The following is a 23305-nucleotide window of genomic DNA, read 5'->3' as shown; positions in this document are numbered from 1 at the left end:
CTCAAATCTGCCATGTATGTAAGCATTATAGGCCCTACTTATGTTGATGGAAACACTGAAGATGAAACGATCTCTAACTTGTTAACAAACTTTGCATGAATCAATAATGCAAATGAATATAACAAACTGTGTAATATATCTTACATAGCTCCTAACTGTCCCGCATGCAGCGGGACAGTCCCGATTTTAGACTGCAGTCCCGCATGGCTTACTGCATGTCCCGCTATGCCCCTGAAGTGTTTTGCTTATTAACAAACTTTCTCTCAATCACCATCCATTCTTAGAACAGTTAAAAGGTTGCACTGTGATAAGAGTGTGTGGTGATGGGGGGGGGGAGAATTTAACTACTGTACTCAGAAGGCCCTGTGTGACATCAGACGGTCATGTGACTAGGTAGGCGTGTTTTTGTATCCCATTCAGTGCAGGAAGAGATGGAGAGATGTGTGGTCTAAGGAACTGGGGATGGGGGGAAATGTGGGATGCAGGGTGGACTGTGTGTGGGGGAGAGATGGAGGGTGGACTGTGTATGAGGGGGAGATATGGGGTTCAGGGTGTACTGTGGGGTGCAGGGTGTACTATGGAGAGATGTGGGGTGTAAGGTTGACTGTGGGTGGCAGGAGATATGTGGGATGCATGGGTGGACTGTGTGGGGAGAATGGGTGTACTGTGGGGGAGAGAGATGTGGGGCTCAGTGTGTACTGTGTCGGGGGAGATGTGGGGTTCATAGGTGTACTGTGGGATGCAGTGTGTACTGTGGGGGGGAGATGTGTGGTGCATGGGTGCACTGTGCGGTGCTTGGGTGTACTGTAAGGGGAGAGATGTGGAGTGCAGGGTGTACCCAATGAAAAATGGATGGGAATGGGAGGAGTCAAAATAGAAGTGGGTGGAGCTAAATGTGCCACAGCCCACCCACATTTTGTCCCTCTTTGTATGATCTTATCAAAGAAAATTGATTATTGCTCTACTAATTTGGCTCTTTTCTTGCCCCCTTTCATACGACGCACAATATGCTGAATGCAGGACCCAATTCCACAGCATTACCTTTGTGATCATCTCTTTGACCTACATGAGGAGGACTGGTACACGCTTCAGTGTCACTAATTGATGCTATAGCTATAAATAACATCAAAGACAGTAATTACAATAAACAAAATAAAATCAGTCACATTTTTCATCTTTGCCCTACATTGTAATATAGTCACAAATAATTTCACACTTTCATGAAAATTATCCATGTAGTAAGTGAGAAATTAAAAACCATTACTTTATTTTTACAATTAAAAAAAAAACTATTCTGTCCTTAGGACTATGGTCATGGACAATGCTAGATCATGGAAGGAGGCAAGTACATGGCATATAAAATCCCAAACATGAGAGAGCAGCTTTGCTTTGTTGCTACACCTAAAATGTGCTTTATGAAGATGTACCTAGTGCAACACTAGTAGTGGCAGATTAGAAAAGGATTTCTATATAAAATCAGAAAAAGCTTAGTCCACCACTGCAAACACATATAAAGTAAGTAAAAAAGAACTTTTGACATGGGCCCCAACCGACACCGACATCGAAGACCTCGACCAACCCCCTCCTCTGCACTCTATTATGTCCCTTAGTGGCCCCTGCACACAGTATTATGCCCCATAGTGGACCCTGCACGCAGTATTATACCCCATAATAGCCCCTGCACACAGTATTATGTCCCATAGTGGCCCCTGCACACAGTATTATGTCCCATAATGGCCCCTGCACACAGTATTATCCCCCATAGTGGCCCCTGCACACAGTATTATACCCCATAGTGGCCCCTGCACACAGTATTATGTCCCATAGTGGCCCCTGCACACAGTATTATCCCCCATAGTGGCCCCTGCACACAGTATTATCCCCCATAGTGGCCCCTGCACACAGTATTATGTCCCCATAGTTGCCCCTGCACACAGTATTATGCCCCATAATGACCCCTGCACACAGTATTATCCCCCATAGTGGCCCCTGAACAGAGTATTATGTCCAAATTGTGGACACCCATAAACAATTATTATACTCTGGGGTCTTTAAAAACATTTAAAAAAAACCTAAAAAAAAAAAACTGCAGTGGTAGCTGCCCCTAATGGCCCAGGCCCTGTGGCAGCCGCCTCCACTGCCTCTATGGTAATTATGCCCCTGCATGTGGGCAAATGCAAACAGACACCCAACATCTGCAACTTTCTTAAATGTCCATTGCTCTCATCCTGTATGAGAGAAATGGACATTAAATAACAGTAGTGTGAACCTAGCCTATAAGAGAACAAAAGAGTCTGTATGTGGTCTGAACCTGACGTTGTATTCGGCTGCTTTCACATTGAGTAACGCTTCGCTCATTCTGACACGTATTCACGTGTCAGAGTGAGCGCAGTAAAACAGAATCCCATTGATTTCAATGGGTTCGGTCTTACACGCACTACCCATTGAACTCAATGGGAGGCTTTTTTACCTATTGCTTTCAATGTGATATGCGCGTATCAGTGTGAAAGCAGCTAACCTACCAGATGCACAGGATGTTAGCACAAAGGTAGTAGACACATTGAAAAAAGTATGAGACTACAAAACTTCCTTATAATACTATGTCAAATTTTCTGTCTTCTTACCATATTGACATACAGTCTATACAAGAGCTATTAAAACAAAATAATGATTCTCAAATTAAGAAATTTAATTTTAGATCTATAAAGACCATAAAAAACTGTTTCTAGAGTTACATATACATGCAGACTCCTATTGTGCCATCTACTGTATATAATGGAAAAGTTCCCTCTCAAAAAACTTTAGCCCAACTTACGCTAGAATTCACACTATCATTGGGGTTTCCATTTTTCAGGTCCGCATGGAGGCCCAAAAAAACCCGGAAACTCTATCTGGTTAAAAAGTGGTTACTCGTGGAAACTATGGACTATAATGGGGTCTCCAGGTTTCCACCCGAAATCGGCAGAGAGAAAAGTCTTGCTTACTGAAGCGAAATCGAGGACCAAGTCCCTGAATGGTCACCCAACGCAGGTGTGACTGAAGCCTTAGAAGATTTAACAGACGTGTATTGTTAAAGGAGTATTCCAGTAAGATCAAGTTATTTCCTATATAATGTGTATGTAATAACTTGCACATTGGTGGGGGTGTGACCATGGGACACATTAAGTAAATCAATGAATAAGGTATTGATAAGTACCACCTATTAAGCTTAACATACCTGATGTTACGTGAAGTGAATATTTTTCTAACAGTTCCCATTTCCATTCACCATTGCTATGGGAATATTTGATACATGAATATTCTCCACTGTCCGAGCGTGTCAGATTAACAAGGTCCAGCTGAATCTTTTGAATGGGCGCATTCACGGGCGTTAGATTTTGAAACTTAATTCTTTCCTTATCTCTTGTGTCCTCAGTAGAACAGCACAGTGGATTGCATGAAAAGTAAAAGTCCTCTGATGATCTTATTCCAGCAACTGAATATACACACTTTGAAACATTTTGCCGCTGAACCATCCACAACATAGTATACGAGGAAGTATTATTAAACTCACTAGTAAAGCTAACATTTTGGCTAATATTTCTTATAATATTTTCTGACTCTTGGAAATTATTTCCTGGAAAAAAAAAAAAAAGAGGTTTATTTAGTTCCTTTATCACATTTTGCTACCGGAGAGCCGGGGAATGCTTTTTTTATGTTTAGATTCTTCTATGAATATAAAATATAGAAATGTTACATACCATTAATTGATAGGATTATAAATAATTTGTGGGATTTACAGCTCACATTTGCTGTTGATGTAGAATGAGGTCCGTTTTTATCACAAGTGAATATTCCACCATTAGATGGAACTGCATATGTTCTGCCTGTATGATCCTCTTTGGGAAAATAATCTCCCTGGTATTTGTACCATACATATTTGCCATCTTCTGCAGTCACATTGCAAGTGATGTTCTCTGTATTCTCTTTAAATAGAACATCTGAGAATACTGTAAAATATTAAAAGCTGGATGTTAATATTTAGAAAATAGAAGTCATATTGTAGGCTACAAAGAATACATGAGTTACGTGAGCAATATTGTGCCAATATTGTACTTTAATAACTAGTACTAGAAATTCCCTGTAATGGATATAAAAATAGACAATACTGACACAGAGGCAGGATATTGCCTATCAGAGTCACACCTTATAGTTTTTCTAAGGGCCAAACATTACTCTTTATTTATTATACAATACACCATATGGTCTATTCAGCTCAGGGGCTACAGGATACTGCAATGCTACTCTGTAAGGACATGTGCTTGTTCAGAAAGACAGGGCTGTCAAAGCGGATGTTTCGCCTTCTCTGCACTGATTACAGAGATTAGTGCAGTGCCCCCTGGAGGAGAGGATAAGCAGAGAGCAGCAGCACATAGCTAGGACTACCAGAGAAGCAATGTGTGACTGGCATTGCTAGTTAAAGGGGCTCCATCAGCAGATTTATGGGTTATGAGATAAAGATATTCCTGAATAGCCTTTAAAAAGGCTATTCAGGTGCTGCTATTAGTATGTAAAAAGAACCCCCATTTTTGTTTTACCTTGGTAATCGATATGTAAATTAGCTGGATCGTGCACAGTGGGCATCTCGTGCACCCCTTAATGTCATAGCTTCTGCACGCGCACCACTGCCTTCAAGCCCCCCCTCCTCCTGCTTATTCACATCGGTTTCTATTAAAAGCTATTGAAAGCACGCGCGTGTGTAGTAGCACTCCCTCCAGCACGCTACTATGCATGTTCCAGCTCGCAATGGTCTCTGTGGGAAAATGGCGCTGGAGCGCGCCGGAGGGAGCGCTACTGCACACACACGTGCTTTTAATAGAAACCGACGTGAATAAGCAGGAGAAGGGGGCCTTGGAGGAAGTGGTGGGCATGCAGAAGCTATGACGCTAAGGGGTGCACAACACGCCCACCATGCACGATTCAGCTAATTTACATATCTGTTACCAAGGTAATTAACAAAAACGGGGGGGGGGGGTCTTTTTAGACACTAATAGCAGCACCTGAATAGCCTTTACTATTCAGGAATATCTTTAGCTCATAACCTGTAAATCTGCTGATAAAGTACTGTGTGGCTGGTACTATTATGGCTGTGAGAACATATACAAAGTGAATACGGATAAGGAAAAACATGTAGGGGCAGATTCAATTAGAATATGTGTCACATTTCTGGCATTAAAAAAGTCACAAACCTATGGTTTGCAACTTTTTATCACCACTTGTGACTACAATAGCAGTGTTTTTATGACACACACACACTCTCTCACCCTTACACTCACACACTTTCTGATGATCAGGGCCATTGGCCATGACAGATTCACTTTGTTGTGTAAATGACAAATGAAGTCTACACCAGCAAGAACTAGGGTAAATTCTAGCTAAGGTGCATGGCTGGCTCTCTGAGAATGTGTTTACTTCATGATGAGGCATGCACTTTGTCATGAACTAAGCGCACCCTCCATTCATGCAGGGGATGTTAAGATCGGCTTGAAATACACCAGTCTTGATGAATTCCCCCATAAAGTTCATAAATAACAATGCTAGAAGCCTAGTAACAAAATGGAGGAATGAGAGCTAACATCAGAACTGAAATAAGTGAGACATGGCTATTGTCTATTTAGAAAAGAGTGTACAAAAAGGAAAGGGGAAGTGTTGGCTTGCATATATAATCTTGCCATAACCCCTTCCTGACATCTACAGTAACAGTATGACAGATATTGGGACTTTAAAGATGGCACCCAGTCAGGAGCTTTGGGCTAATTTACATGGTTGTAGTTATTATGTTTACATGTACAGCATTTTCTGTCATCCCTATTGGCACCATATTTTTCACATAAAAAGCCAAGGAGCCTGAAAAGAAAGCTTTGTATGTTAACTAGTGCATACAACCACTTGATTCACTTTTTTTTTTTTATAAATGTAGATTGTGAGCCCCACATAGAGCTCACAATGTACATTTTTCCCTATCAGTATGTCTTTGGAGTATGGGATGGAAATCCATGCAAACACAGGGAGAACATACAAACTCCTTGCAGATGGTTTTACTGCCCTTGGTGGGATTTGAACACCAGGACTCCAGCGCTGCAAGGATGCAGTGCTAACCACTGAGCCACCGTGTGGCCCCAACCACTTGATTCACTTTTGTGAATGGGTAATGGAAGAAAATACGCAAAAAATATGGCTGATTGCTGATTTTGTGATCTTGATGTTATCATTTAAAGAGGACCTTTCATCAGATTGGGCACAGGCAGTTCTATATACTGCTGGAAAGCTGACAGTGCGCTGACAGTCGGTCGGTCAGCTTTCCCAATCTGTGCCCTGGGTAAAGCGCTATCGGTCCCGGTACCGTAGCGCTTTACAGTCAGAAGGGCGTTTCTGACAGTCAGTCAGGAACGTCCTTCTGCCCAGCAGCGCCTATTGCGCTATACTGTGGAGCGGGGAGGAATGCCCTCTCCCTCTGCTCACAGTGCTCGTCCATAGAAGAGTATTATCAGGAGGGGAGAGGGCATTCCTCCCCGCTCCACAGTACAGCGCTATTGGTGCTGCTTGTACAGAAGGACGTTCCTGACAGAGTGTCAGAAACGCCCTTCTGACTGTAAAGCGCTACAGTACCGATAGCGCTTTACCCAGGGCACAGATCGGGAAAGCCGATAGTGCGCTGAATTCAGCGCACTGTCGGCTTTCCAGCAGTATATAGAACTGAATGTGCCCAATCTGATGAAAGGTCCTCTTTAAGACATAAAAGCAAATATGGGCAAAATTTCAATATTCTCTATTTTTATTTTATGTATGAAAAAGACCTTACAACCTGACAGAGCAAATTGGGCAACACTACATCAGATATCCCACACAATGCTTTTGACAGTTTTCTACAATGAGCAGGGGAGTCAGGTGCAGTATCTAGCCTATATTAGGGACTTCTACAAGTGTTCCTAAAATCCAAGAAGGATAAAGATATTTACTAACTGGTTATCAGTTGTTCAGATCACTGACACTTTCAACAAGGTCAAGGAGGGCATGGCACAAGTTAAAAGAGCAGTGATAAATGAAAGATGGAGGGAAACCCATTTTCGGTTCATACACAAAGCCATATATATGCATTTACTATACCGCCACACCCAAATGCATGATCTCGATGGACAGCTTGCCCAAAGTGACCACTAGAGAGAGTGGTTTTAACACACTACATTTGGAGTTGTCAAAAGGTTCAGAGATACTAGTAGTCAGTTCTAACCTAAATTGCCCCTCAACCCTGCCCCCATATTATTTTATTTCCATCCACCGGCAGGCACATTATCATTGATTGTAGCAGCACTACTAGCAGCAAAGTGTATTTTCCTTCAGCAGTGGCTACACCTTCCCTGTACAGCTCAACACATTCTTGAACTGGAACAAATGGAAACTCTAAAGAGGAAGGAGCAGAGGGCTAAACATTTCAAAAAGTGGAAAACTTATTTCACAACGATGTATTCCTGCGGAAATAAAAAGTATAATCCAACTTTTTAAATATATGACATGGTATTTGGTATTGCTTTGTGATGACCTGGGGTGGGTGAAGCTGCCCACACAAAGCCCTACATTATTGTAATAAAATAAAAATAAAGAGAAGTTAAAAAAAAAAAAATGCCTTAGAACTTAGAAATCCACTGAACCCAAGACAAGTGATCACATTTATGTATACATAGACACAGGGCCGGCTCCAGGTTTTTATGGGCCCTTGGGCGACAGAGCCTCAGTGGGCCCCCTTGTAAAGAAGGCGGGGGGAGTCGAGACACTGCGTCGCAGATGAAGCGAGTGACGTCACGCAGGAGTGTGGCGTCACCAACGCCATACCTCCCAACTTCTGAAGGGCAGAAAGAGGGGCAAAATGTGCGGCGTGCTCTGCGTGCCGTGGCTAATTTAGCTCCACCCACTTTTATGTTGACTCCGCCCATTCTCATTCATTTATCATGTGCTCCCACACAGTATAATCCTTCTCCCACCTGTAAATTATATGCCCCCCTCCATCTCTCCCCCAGTTTCATATACACCCTTCCTCTGCCCCCAGTTTCATGTCCCCCCTTCCATCTCTGTCCCCAGTTTCATGCCGTTCTCCCCCTTCATCTGTCCACAGTTTCATGTCCTCCGTCTCTGCCCCATTGTCATGCTGTTAAACCCCCCCCCCCATCTGCCCCAGTGTCATGCCGTTCCCCCCCCTCCCCTTCATTTGCCCCCCAGTTTCATTGGGCCCCCTCCATCTCTGTCCCCAGTTTCATGCCGTTCTCCCCCCCTTCATCTGCCCAGTTTCATGTCCCCCCGTCTCTGCCCCAGTGTCATGCCGTTCTCTCCCCACCCCTTCATCTTCCCCAGTATCATGCCATTCCCCCCCCTCCCCTTCATTTGCCCCCCAGTTACATGGGCCCCATTCATTATGTTCCACCTTAATATTTAAGCTCCCACGTCGCTCCTCTCTCCGCTCTCTCACTCCATTCACGTAGTTGTAGGCGCGATGACGTCATCACATCGCGCCTACACACGCAAGCCGGGCCGAAGCTTTAAAGCAGGAGCTGAGCTCACAGCTCCTGCTTTAATCGCCTATGTATTCAGCTCATCAGCGTCCGTCTGACGCCGATGAGCTGAAATCGGGACAGGCAAGTGCTGGGGTGGGCAAGTGCTGGGGGGCCCCCAGAGGCTCTGTGGGCCCCGGCACTTGCCCGACTAAGCTGTGCGCTGACGCCGACCCTGCATAGACATGTACACAGTCCTATTACAGATATGTGCTGTAACAGGGCTCCCATAAAGATGTATGACCCTCTCCTGTGCCTCTATATGCTTCAGATTTTATATAAAGGCAGCAAATAGAGGTTTCTGCTGTTGCATTCTGTACAAATCTATTGGAAACACGGTGATATTACAATACAATACAGTAAGTGAAGGATATCTTTGTACATGCACAGCAGCATACAGATACCGAATTCATGTTTCACTGAGGTTCATGATTCAGGTTTTAAGCATTTAAAATCCAACATATTCATGGAAAAAAACATTTTTACATTGAACGTACCTTTTTCTTGAGATGTTAATAGATAAACTAGTAGAGTAGTTATTATAACTTTCCTCGCAGCAGTCATTTTTCCCAATGCTTTGTATATAAGTACAGCCCAGCAGGTTAATCATTCCTAACCATAGCCACTTCCTTCCTGTTAGCTTAAATGTTTTAGAAATAAATTATCTGTGGCCTAAAACAGGAACTATTTTATATTGACACATAGGAAAGAGGGAGGACGCTTTTAAATAGACTTCAATAGAAAAAATGTAGAGCTATCTTAGTATCGTATATTCACACTTTTGCAAATCCGGAAATCTGGACCAATATACAAGGGTACCATCAACTTGCAAGACTCCAACGATGCTTCTATAAAATAATGTAATTATGTGGCATCAGTGTGAAGTACACTGGGAAAGTGCCAGAGTGGACATGCGATAATCTCCCATGCATCCCCCATACTTCACACAACCATCTCCAAGATTTCTCCCGTGTATCCCCCATACTCTGGAACTCATTGCCAAGACACATAGACTGAGCCCCACAATCACAGGCCTACAACCTCCAATAATGTTACTGTTACCACATCACCATCTGAACAGTCTCTCCCCTCACATTCTGTCTCTATCCCTCTCCCCTCATAGATTGTAAGCCCTTGTGGGCAGGGCCCTCTATCCCACTGTGCCAGTCGGTCATTGTTTGTATTATATTTGTTTGCAAATTTTGTGTACTGTATGTAAACCCTCAAATGTAAAGCACCATGGAATTAATGGTGCTATATAAATAAAAACAATAATAATAATTAGAGATGAGCGAACAGTAAAATGTTTGAGATTCGATATTCGTTTCGAGTAGCCCCTCAATATTCGACTATTCGAATCGAAAATCGAACCCCATTATAGTCTATGGGGGGAAAATGCTTGTTTCAGGGGTAGGCAACATTCGATCAAATTAAACTTACCAAGTCCACGAGCGAGGGTCGGGCTAGATCCTCCGAGAAGTCTTCTCCGTGCAGAGTCCCCGCAGCGTTTTCCAGCTCTGAACTCACTCTGCTAGGTATCGGGCCTGGGCAGAGCCAACTGCGCATGTCCGCACTACAAGCGGACATAAATATAAATTCATAAATATAAAATTGCATATCTCTGATTTATGTTATCAAACTTCAAACATCCTTTACATTTTTCTTCAATAGAGAAAAGAAAACAACAAAACGGTGCAGAACGAAATTAAGTAGTAGAGGTGGTCAGGGCCGGCGTTAGGGGGTGGCAAACTGGGCAATTGTCCAGGGCCCCTACAGCTTAAGGGGCCCCCTGGCTCCAGCACTTCACCAGCATTAACTGAGCCAGGCGTTGATTGATGATCCGGACTGTTAGGTTGACAATGAGAACGGACGGTCACAGAGCCAGGGTGGCAGCTACCGAGCAGTGATAAAGCTTTATTTACTTTCAGTTTTGAATTTAGGGAGCGTTCACACTACCGTCAGTGTCCGACAGGTAGTGTTCGCTACTAGTGTCCGTTCAAAATCTTGCACGGACATTAGCAGCGGACACTAGCTGTGTCCGTGAAATTTTTCATTCATTTAAATGGCGATCGGGTGCGTTCTTTTGCACTCCGTGCCTGTCCTTAAGTGTCCGTTCCTAAAGATGTCCGACTTTTCAAGCGGACAGCAAAACCCGACGTAGGTTTTTTCTGTCCGCTTGAAAAGTCGGACATCTTTACGAACGGACACTTAAGGACAGGCACGGAGTGCAAAAGAACTCACCCGATCGCCATTTAAATGAATGAAAAATGTCACGGACACAGCTAGTGTCCGCTGCTAATGTCCGTGCAAGATTTTGAACGGACACTAGCAGCGGACATTACCTGTCGGACAATGATGGTAGTGTGAACACCCCCTTAGCAGCGCAGCTGTGGAGCAGAGATCGGGAGAGGGGCATCCTAGCTGTGTTAGTTGTAGCCCCACCTCCAGCCCAGCAGGGGGCGCAGGAGCAGTCCTGACCTGCAGATTACTTAGCACACAGACAATGTCTCCTGACTCAGTCTCTCTTCCTGTAATAGTTGAACAACGTGAAATGGCAGCTATAAGTTGTCCAGCCAACAAATACAGGTCAGTCTGCTGCAGCTATGTGTTCTCAGTAACAGATAAAGGGGTTTTCCCCCTAAAGCAAGTTATCCCTTATTAGAGATGAGCGAACAGTGTTCTATCGAACACATGTTCAATCGGATATCAGGGTGTTCGCCATGTTCGAATCGAATCGAACACCGAGTGGTAAAGTGCGCCAAAATTCGATTCCCCTCCCACCTTCCCTGGCGCCTTTTTTGCACCAATAACAGCGCAGGGGAGGTGGGACAGGAACTACGACACCGGGGGCATTGAAAAAAATTGGAAAAAGTCATTGGCTGCCGAAATCAGGTGACCTCCATTTTAGACGAATAGTGGATTTCAAATCCGGGTCATATGAGAATGTGAACTTTGTGACTATGAGACAGGGATAGCTGTACAGGCAGGGATAGCTAGGAATAACCATTATTTAGGGGGGAATGTTATTAAAAATAACTTTTTGGGGCTCTATCGGGTGTGTAATTGTGATTTTTGTGAGATAAACTTTTTCCCATAGGGATGCATTGGCCAGCGCTGATTGGCCGAATTCCGTACTCTGGCCAATCAGTGCTGGCCAATGCATTCTATTGGCGTGATGAAGCAGAGTGTGCACAAGGGTTCAAGCGCACCCTCGGCTCTGATGTAGCAGAGCCGAGGGTGCACTTGAACCCTTGTGCACCCTCGGCTCTGCTACATCAGAGCCGAGGGTGCGCTTGAACCCTTGTGCACACTCTGCTTCATCAAGCCAATAGAATGCATTGGCCAGCGCTGATTGGCCAATGCATTCTATTAGCCCGATGAAGTAGAGCTGAATGTGTGTGCTAAGCACACACATTCAGCACTGCTTCATCACGCCAATACAATGCATTAGCCAGTGCTGATTGGCCAGAGTACGGAATTCGGCCAATCAGCGCTGGCTCTACTGGAGGAGGCGGAGTCTAAGATCGCTCCACACCAGTCTCCATTCAGGTCCGACCTTAGACTCCGCCTCCTCCGGCAGAGCCAGCGCTGATTGGCCGAAGGCTGGCCAATGCATTCCTATGCGAATGCAGAGACTTAGCAGTGCTGAGCCAGTTCTGCTCAACTACACATCTGATGCACACTCGGCACTGCTACATCAGATGTAGCAATCTGATGTAGCAGAGCCGAGGGTGCACTAGAACCCCTGTGCAAACTCAGTTCACGCTAATAGAATGCATTGGCCAGTGCTGATTGGCCAGAGTACGGAACTCGACCAATCAGCGCTGGCTCTGCTGGAGGAGGCGGAGTCTAAGATCGCTCCACACCAGTCTCCATTCAGGTCCGACCTTAGACTCCGCCTCCTCCAGCAGAGCCAGCGCTGATTGGCCGAATTCCGTACTCTGGCCAATCAGCACTGGCTTAGCTTAGCACACACATTCAGCTCTACTTCATCGGGCTAATAGAATGCATTGGCCAATCAGCGCTGGCCAATGCATTCTATTAGCTTGATGAAGCAGAGTGTGCACAAGGGTTCAAGCGCACCCTCGGCTCTGATGTAGCAGAGCCGAGGCTGCACAAGGGTTCAAGCGCACCCTCGGCTCTGATGTAGCGGAGCCGAGGGTGCACTTGAACCCTTGTGCACCCTCGGCTCTGCTACATCAGAGCCGAGGGTGCGCTTGAACCCTTGTGCACCCTCGGCTCTGCTACATCAGAGCCGAGGGTGCGCTTGAACCCTTGTGCACCCTCGGCTCTGCTACATCAGAGCCGAGGGTGCGCTTGAACCCTTGTGCACACTCTGCTTCATTAAGCTAATAGAATGCATTGGCCAGCGCTGATTGAAGCAGAGCTGAATCTGTGTGCTTAGCTCAACTACTCTACCGGTGTAGTTGAGCTAAACATACACATTCAGCACTGCTTCATCACGCCAATAGAATGCATTGGCCAGCACTGATTGGCCAGAGTACGGAATTCGGCCAATCAGCGCTGGCTCTGCTGGAGGAGGCGGAGTCTAAGGTCGGACCTGAATGGAGACTGGTGTGGAGCGATCTTAGACTCCGCCTCCTCCAGCAGAGCCAGCGCTGATTGGTCGAGTTCCGTACGCTGGCCAATCAGCGCTGGCCAATGCATTCTATTAGCCCGATGAAGTAGAGCTGAATGTGTGTGCTTAGCACACACATTCAGCTCTACTTCATCGGGCTAATAGAATGCATTAGCCAATCAGCGCTGGCCAATGCATTCTATTAGCGTGAACTGAGTTTGCACAGGGGTTCTAGTGCACCCTCGGCTCTGCTACATCAGATTGCTACATCTGATGTAGCAGTGCCGAGTGTGCATCAGATGTGTAGTTGAGCAAAACTGACTCAGCACTGCTAAGTCTCTGCATTCGCATAGGAATGCATTGGCCAGCCTTCGGCCAATCAGCGCTGGCTCTGCCGGAGGAGGCGGAGTCTAAGGTCGGACCTGAATGGAGACTGGTGTGGAGCGATCTTAGACTCCGCCTCCTCCAGCAGAGCCAGCGCTGATTGGTCGAGTTCCGTACTCTGGCCAATCAGCACTGGCCAATGCATTTCTATGGGGAAAAGTTAGCTTGCGAAAATCGCAAACTGACAGGGATTTCCATGAAATAAAGTGACTTTTATGCCCCCAGACATGCTTCCCCTGCTGTCCCAGTGTCATTCCAGGGTGTTGGTATTATTTCCTGGGGTGTCATAGTGGACTTGGTGACCCTCCAGACACGAATTTGGGTTTCCCCCTTAACGAGTTTATGTTCCCCATAGACTATAATGGGGTTCGAAACCCATTCGAACACTCGAACAGTGAGCGGCTGTTCGAATCGAATTTCGAACCTCGAACATTTTAGTGTTCGCTCATCTCTATCCCTTATACATAGAATAGGGGATAACTTGCTGGTCAGTGGGGATCACTGAATGGAGCAATGATTCTGGGCAGCACATGCAGCTTCATTCGTTTCAATGGGACTGCCAAAGATAGCACTGTACTTCAGCCATCACCAGCACTCCCATTGAAATGAATGGAGTGGTGCACATACTGCCAACCATCATTCCATTCAGCATTCTCCTGATCAGTGGGGGTCAGATCCCCACTGACATGCAAGTTATCCCCCTATTCTATGTATAGGAGATGACAAAAACCCCTTTAGGCTGGGGCCCCACAGGCTGGAAATGCCGTGATTTGCCCGCGGCGGAGACACCGCTGGAAAAATCGAACTGTTATACAGTAACTGAAAAGTGGATGGGATTCATGTGAATCCCATATCAACTTTGCCTTTAAGGGTGCATTCACACTACGGATACGCTGACTTATTCTGAACGTTAAAACACGTTCAGAATCAGCGCATATAAAGCAAATCCCATTCATTTCAATGTGAGCTGGCATATGAGCACTCCCCATTTAAATGAATGGGCTGTTTTTTTTCTCTACGAGCGCTCCCATTGAAGTGAATGGGAAGCGCTCGCGTGTACGGCTTGGAATGAGCCGAGCGCCGGGCCCCTTCACACGGCGAGCCGTACACACGAGCGCTTCCCATTCACTTCAATGAGAGCGCTCGTAGAGAAAAAAGCAGCCCATTCATTTCAATGGGGAGCGCTCGTATGCTGGCTCCCATTGAAATGAATGGGATCTGCTCTATACACGCTGATTCTGAACGTGTTTTAACGTTCAGAATAAGTCAGCGTATCCGTAGTGTGAATGCACCCTAAAACCGCAGCACAGACACAATGTGATTTCCAAAACCGGCGTGGTTTTGGAAATCACAGCATGACAATTATATCTACGGAAACACCAGCGGCTTTCCCATAGATATAATTGTAACAGAAAGTCAACGGAGGAAAACTGTGAACTTTCTGTTCAAAGCTCTGTGGGAAGAATTGTGATGCATCCGAACGCATTTTTCCTGCAGCTGTTTAGCGCTGCTTATCGTCCTGTGGGGCCTTAGCTTTAAATAATTATTGTAATGTGATGTCCCCTGCACTTAAAGCATCTTAAATGGTTAATATATAGCAAGTTGAGTCCACAGCCAACAACAAACAAACAATATAATGTAGGATCTCCTGATGCATGAGTACTGCCTCCCAGGTGAGGACAAATATACAATGCACAAAATAGTAGATGTATCTAGCAACCACGGAACGATCCAAATGTAGATAAAACTTAGCTTTTATTCATCTCAAAATACAGTCCATAAAAAACATTGAGATACTGAGTGTGAGATAAAAAGATTTACAAAAACATACCAAGATGGAAAAATGGACCAACATATGCATGGTTAACCGCTGACACCTTTCAAGGACTTCACCTCTTACGCTAGGTTCACACCTGCGTTCATCTGTCCGTTTTGAGCTTTCCGTCTTCTGCATGCCAGAAGTCGGAAAGCTCAGACCGGGTCCGGCTGTGAGCGGCGGTGAGCGTTTTAGGCTCTCCGCCGTGAAACCGGATTTTTTAATCCGGACACAGAGTACTGCATGTCCGACTCTGTGTCCGGATTATAAAACCTGGTTTCGCGGCGGAGAGCCTAAAACGCTCACCGCCGCTCACGGCCAGACAGCTTTCTCACCCATTCAAATAAATGGGTGAGAAAGCCTCCTGCAGGTTTCCGTCTCCTGCTCTGTTATAGGCCAGTGGATATCATTCTTGTTAGCCATTAAAAAGGTATCCTACTGAAGAATAATTTCACTCTATTATATATAGTATGTTGTCCAATATTCCTATAATTATTAATTCACTGAAGGGGGTTTGACCCAACCACCCATAGGAATATAAAATTTAACTTTTATTCTTTGTCTTTAAAACCTTGAAAAAGTTATTAAGAACAAGCTTCACCAAAACGCCTAACGCCAAACCAACCAAGAGGTGAGGGGGCAGCTGGCTAGGTAACTGTTCAAACCTATACAAAGGGTGGATAAGCACCGCTATTACTGACTAATTCCAGACCCAATTAGTCAGACCCAATTCCTGGTTAGGCCAGTGACCTCTCAGGGGTGTGGGCTAAGCAGGTGAGCTTGCAAACAAGGTTCTGCTTCAGGCCTCTTTGGGTTGTGAAAACCGCATAAAAATCAGGGAGTGAGCTGTTGGTAGGGACAAGTACAGTCACTAGCAGCCCTCCCCTTTGTTAATTCTTACCTTTAGAAAATATCCTACTGAAGACTCTCAATCTTTATACCACTTGATAAATTCTGTAAGGGGTGTAGTTTCTAAAACGGGGTCACTTTTGGAGGGTTTCCATTGTTTTAGTACTCTAGAGGCTCTGCAAATGAGACATGGTGCCTGAAAACCATTCCAGCAAAATTTGCTTTTCAAACACCCAGTGTTGCTCCTTCCCTTCCACGCGCTCCTGTGTGCCCAGATATCAGTTTACACCCACATGTGGGTTATTTCGTGCTATAAAGAAATTTTGTAAAGTTAGTTTCATATCTGTGTTTGGGTTTCCATTTGGGGGTCCGCTTAGGGACCCCCTGAATGGAAACCTAATCCGCATAAAAAAGCAGTTACCTTAGGAAACCCGCTGACCCCATAGACTATAATGGGGTCCATGTGGTTTCCGATTGGTTCCTGCATGAAAAATACAGAGAGAGATGTCCTGCTTGCAGCGCTTTTCTCTGCATTTTTTTTTTCAGAGAGGGGAAAGGAATTCCCAAAAGCAGATGTGAATGTGGGCCTAACAAACTGTGAGATGTTTTTTCTCTTTTAATCCTTTGTGAATATGTTAATTTTATGGAAAAATTTATGTGCAATTAAAAAAAAATAAAAAAAAATGAAATGTCAACATTTCTCCTCCATATTGTTCTAATTCCTGTGATATGCTTAAAGAGGACCTTTCATGTTTTCAGGCACATGCAGTTTTATATACCGCTAGAAAGCAGACTGTGCGCTGAATTCAGCTTTCCCGCTATGTGCCCTGGGACTGGAGATATAAGTGCCATTATAATGGCACCGATGTCTAACCACAGTCAGAAGGATGTTCCTGACAATCTAGCTGAGCTGTTAGGAACGTCCTCCCTGACTGTACTCGTCCATAGACTAGTACTGGGTGATGTTCCTCACAGCTAAGCATCATTGCTAGGCTGTAAGGAAAGCCCCCTCTGACAGTACAGGGCTAATGGCGAGTATTGTCAGGAGAGGCGTTCCTCACAGCCAATCCAGACTGTCAGGAACACCCTTCTGACAGTGGGAAGACATCGGTAACGGCACTGACAATAAGCACTGGGGCACATAATAGGAAAGCCGACAGTGCACTGAATTTCGCACACTGTCAACTTTCTAGCAGTATATAAAACCACATGTACCTGAAGATATGAAAGGTCCTCTTTAAAGGGTTATCAAACTTCCCAAATGCTGTTTTGAATTATTTCAGGGGTGCCATTTTGAAAATAGGGTACAGTATATAGGACTTTATGATCCTCTTTAGAAGGGTGATCTCTAGAAAAAATATTTGGGGAAATTTTCTTGTAAGTCTGGAAAATCGCTGTTACAGTTGTAAGTCTTCTAACATCAAAAGCAAATTAAAGGACGATTAAAAGATGATGCTAGTATAAAGCAGAGATATTATAGACAATATTTTTTAATGTCTAGCAAAAAAAGAAATCCAGGAGCGGCACTACCACAATTCACAATACAATTGTTAATGTTGTTCATGGAGATTATGGCTCACTTATGTCCCCCTTGCAAAATTATAATTTATGTAAGCATGTAATATCCAAAGACAAGACTATTTGCACATACCTTCTTAGTTAACCCCTTTGCTGACTCCAAGTAATGACCACTGACAACATAATATTGTGGTTAAAGGTGGGCTGGCCACAGCGATTTTATTAAAGAATAACATATAAGAAACATTTAAAACTCAACAATATCCAAATACTTCATGAAAGTAAACAAACAATGAACCTAAAAACCTCCATGCCCCGCCTCTCTTTCTTCAAACTTTCAACCCGAATGTTAACCGCTGTGGGACAGCGGACATGTAGGTAAATCTTCATATCGCACATCCTCCGCTGTGACAACTGAAAAGACAAAGAAACAACAGCCAGAAACAAGCTCGATACCGAAAACAAAAGACAAAAAAAAAAAAAACACTGCAAGAGGAGAGAGAGAGAGACCAAAAGAGAGAGATAGACCAAAATACTATCCAGGAGTCTGCAACTTTAGTTAACAAACACTTCCAGGATGCAACTGACCAAATAGTCTCTGCCCTTCTAGCTAGGCGCTTCAACGGCTACCAAGAAAGGTGACTCTCTCCAATGAGTGTAGGTATAAAAAGTGTCACTTTATTCTGGTTGAAAATAAAAACAGCAACCTTTCGGCAGAGAGGTAAGCCAAGAGCGCAGGGCGACAGCCATTTCACACACAAAGCGCTTCCTCTGGCCTCTTTAGAGCTCCTGGTGTGCCTTTCTCCTGGTATGTCCTTGCAGAACTACAGAGCCACTCTCCGGACGTAAAAACCCAACAGGCGGTCTGGAAGTGGTTAAGTTACTTTTAGGCTGTGTCCCCAAATGGTTAAATGAAAAAAAAAAAAATTGTTTAGGACACTTAAATCCAATTTGTATAATAATTTGGTACATGGGTGTCTCAGTTAGGGCTAGTTTTTTTTGCAGGCGGATTTTGAGGCGGAATCCGCCTCAAAATCCGCCTGCAAAAATGGCTCACATTGAAGTCAATGGGAGCTGCTCACTTTTTTTCCCCACTAGTAACGGAAAAAAGAAGCGAGATGCCTGTGGATTCCATGGCTGAATCAGCTGGAGCATCCGTGGCTCGAGGCACGCTCCTGTTTAGGCCCATTCATTTGGAACTAATGCCGTGACAGAATGCCAATGTAGTGCATCGTACAGATGGAAGTTTGCACGGCAGAAACCATTTTCCGCTGTGTGAACATACCCTTACTAGGGCAATAAATAAAGACATTTTGATCATTTGAAATGCTCACCAATGGTATATCGACCTTATGTGAGGCACAATGTAAAAAAAAAAATGAAATAAGACAAAAAAAAATATTTTTGCAGCACATTGTGCTATTAAAAGAGTGAAAAACTTATACTTTATTCCAACATTTTTTTTTACCTTTACCCAGATATTTAAAAATTATTTGAATTACCTGAATGAAAAAGTGTTATAGATTTCAAGACTGCCTATACCAGCATCCTAAAAATGTGACTGGTCATGCAGTGGTTAAACAGGACCTATCACCAAGAACAAATGCTAAATGACAAATCTCATTTGATTGTTGTGTCCATGATCAATCTGATTTTTTGTTTGCTTTTTTTTTTTTTTTTTTTTTTCAGTCTGCCCACTCATTCAAAAGATATGGCCCCCTTTACAGTATATGTGAATTAGCTCTTGTCCTACAAAGGGGATATAATCTTTTATTTTCAGGCAATCCTCAATAATAACTTGCATACACCCTGAGGAACACGCAGGGCCATATAGTTTAAGTGGGTGGACAGGTTAAAATACATATATATATATATATATATATATATAGATATATATATATATATATATATATATACACACACAGTGGCGTGACTAGGAATGGCGGGGCCCCATGGCGAACTTTTGACATGGGGCCCCCCCCCCCCCCATCCCAACTGACGCCGAAGACCTCGACCGACCCCCTCCTCCGCACTCTATTATGTCCCTTACTTGCCCCTGCACACAGTATTAACCCCAATAGTGTCCCCTGCACACACTATTAACCCCAATAGTGTCCCCTGCACACAGTATTAACCCCAATAGTGTCCCCTGCACACAGTATTAACCCCAATAGTGTCACCTGCACACAGTATTAACCCCAATAGTGGCCCCTGCACACAGTATTAACCCCAATAGTGGCCCCTGCACACAGTATTAACCCCAATAGTGGCCCCTGCACACAGTATTAACCCCAATAGTGGCCCCTGCACACAGTATTAACCCCAATAGTGGCCCCTGCACACAGTATTAACCCCAATAGTGGCCCCTGCACACAGTATTAACCCCAATAGTGTCCCTTGCACACAGTATTAACCCCAATAGTGTCCCCTGCACACAGTATTAACCCCAATAGTGTCCCCTGCACACACTATTAACCCCAATAGTGTCCCCTGCACACAGTATTAACCCCAATAGTGGCCCCTGCACACACTATTAACCCCAATAGTGGCCCCTGCACACACTATTAACCCACAATAGTGGCCCCTGCACACAGTATTAACCCCAATAGTGGCCCCTGCACACACTATTAACCCCAATAGTGGCCCCTGCACACACTATTATGTCCGTCTGTGGACACCCATAAACAATTATTATACTCTGGGGTCTTTTCAGACCCCAGAGTATAATAATCGGAGACCCGGGGAATAAAAACATTAAAAAAAAAAACCCACTGTTGCTTCTTACCTGTTCCCCGGCTCCTGTGCTGACCAGCGCTCGCGTCCTTCGTTAATGACGTCGGACGTCACATGACCCGGGAAGCATGCCGGGTTCATGTGACGTCAGAGACGTCAGACAACAGTAGGACGGAGGCCTGGCAGGATCGCGGAGAGGTAAGTAACAGTTTTTTATGTTTCTTACCTCTCCCGATCCGCCGGTCATTATACTCGGGGGTCTGCAAAGACCCACGAGTATAATGATAGCCTTTGTGGGGCCCGCAGTGTCACTTGCCGATCCCGGCCCAGAAACTGGCACTATATGGCAGTAGCAAGAAATGAGGGTATTTGTATTCCCAATATATTCTTTGAATTCCCAGTCAGACACTGGCACTATATGGCAGTAGCAAGAAATGAGGGTATTTGTATACTGGTATACAGTGCCATTGTCTGACTGGGAATTAAAAGAATATATTGGGAATACAAATACCCTCATTTCTTGCTACTGCCATATAGTGCCAGTGTCTGACTGGGAATTCAAAGAATATATTGGGGTTACGTGCACCCACAATTTTTACTACTGGTATACAGTGCCATTGTCTGACTGGGAATTCAAAGAATATATTGGGAATACAAATACCCTCATTTCTTGCTACTGGTATATAGTGCCAGTGTCTGACTGGGAATTCAAAGAATATATTGGGGTTACGTGCACCCACAATTTTTACTACTGGTATACAGTGCCATTGTCTGACTGGGAATTCAAAGAATATATTGGGAATACAAATACCCTCATTTCTTGCTACTGCCATATAGTGCCAGTGTCTGACTGGGAATTCAAAGAATATATTGGGGTTACGTGCACCCACAATTTTTACTACTGGTATACAGTGCCATTGTCTGACTGGGAATTCAAAGAATATATTGGGAATACAAATACCCTCATTTCTTGCTACTGCCATATAGTGCCAGTTTCTGACTGGTAATTCAAAGAATATATTGGGGTTACGTGCACCCACAATTTTTACTACTGGTATACAGTGCCATTGTCTGACTGGGAATTCAAAGAATATATTGGGAATACAAATACCCTCATTTCTTGCTACTGCCATATAGTGCCAGTTTCTGACTGGTAATTCAAAGAATATATTGGGGTTACGTGCACCCACAATTTTTACTACTGGTATACAGTGCCAATTTCTAACTAGGAATTCAAAATGCGCAAGGCTCCCGGAAAGGGACGTGGACGAGGCCGTGGGCGAGGTCGGGGGAATGGTTCTGGGGAGCAAGGTAGCAGTGAAGCCACAGGGCGTCCCGTGCCTACTCCTGTGGGGCAGCAAGCATTGCGCCACTCCACAGTGCCAGGGTTGCTTGCCACATTAACTAAACTGCAGGGTACAAACCTTAGTAGGCCCGAGAACCAGGAACAGGTCTTGCAATGGCTGTCAGAGAACGCTTACAGCACATTGTCCAGCAGCCAGTCAGACTCTGCCTCCTCTCCTCCTATTACCCAACAGTCTTGTCTTCCTTCCTCCCAAAATTCCGAAGCTTTACAGAACAATAACCCAAACTGTCCCTGCTCCCCAGAGCTGTTCTCCGCTCCTTTCATTGTCCCTCAACCTGCCTCTCCACGTCACGATTCCACGAACCTAACAGAGGAGCATCTGTGTCCAGATGCTCAAACACTAGAGTCTCCTCCATCTCCGTTCGATTTGGTGGTGGATGACCAGCAACCCACCCTCATCGACGATGATGTGACGCAGTTGCCGTCAGGGCATCCAGTTGACCGGCGCATTGTGCGGGAGGAGGAGATGAGACAGGAGTTGGAAGAGGAAGTGGTGGATGATGAGGACACTGACCCGACCTGGACAGGGGGGATGTCAAGCGGGGAAAGTAGTGTGGATGTTGAGGCAGGTGCAGCACCAAAAAGGGTAGCTAGAGGCAGAGGCAGAGGTCAGCAGCTTAGGCGAAGCCAGGCCACACCCGGAATCTCCCAAGATGTTCCAGTTCGTACCCAGCCCCGAAAAACTCCCACCTCGAGGGCACGTTTCTCGAAGGTGTGGAGTTTTTTCAAGGAATGCGCCGAGGACAGATATAGTGTTGTCTGCACAATTTGCCTCTCGAAATTGATTAGGGGCTCTGAGAAGAGCAACCTGTCCACCACTTCAATGCGCCGTCATTTGGAATCCAAGCACTGGAATCAGTGGCAGGCAGCAACGGCAGGACAAAGGCCGCCTGCCGTTCACGCCACTGCCACTGCCTCTGCCACTGCCTCTGCCACTGCTGACTGTGCTGGCGATGCACTCCAGAGGACGAGCCAGGACACCACTTCATCTGCCTCCGCCACTTTGTTGACTTCTACCTCATCCTCCCCTGGTCCTGTCTTATCTCCTTCTCCTGCACCATCAAAGGCACCATCAGGCGTTTCTTTACAACAACCCACCATCTCTCAGACATTGGAGCGGCGGCAGAAATACACTGCTAACCACCCACACGCGCAAGCCTTGAACGTCAACATCGCTAAACTGCTGGCCCAGGAGATGTTGGCGTTCCGGCTTGTTGAAACTCCCGCCTTCCTGGACCTGATGGCAACTGCGGCACCTCGCTATGCCGTCCCTAGCCGTCACTACTTCTCCCGGTGTGCCGTCCCCGCCTTGCACCAGCACGTGTCACTCAACATCAGGCGGGCCCTTAGTTCCGCGCTTTGCACAAAGGTCCACTTGACCACCGACGCGTGGACAAGTGCATGTGGACAGGGACGCTACATTTCACTGACGGCACACTGGGTGAATGTAGTTGAGGCTGGGACTGCTTCCCAAACTG

Source organism: Leptodactylus fuscus, chromosome 5 (assembly GCF_031893055.1).
Source record: "Leptodactylus fuscus isolate aLepFus1 chromosome 5, aLepFus1.hap2, whole genome shotgun sequence".
Classification (NCBI taxonomy): Eukaryota; Metazoa; Chordata; class Amphibia; order Anura; family Leptodactylidae; genus Leptodactylus; species Leptodactylus fuscus.
The sequence above is the reverse complement of the archived record's forward strand: the minus strand, read 5'-3'. Positions refer to the sequence as shown.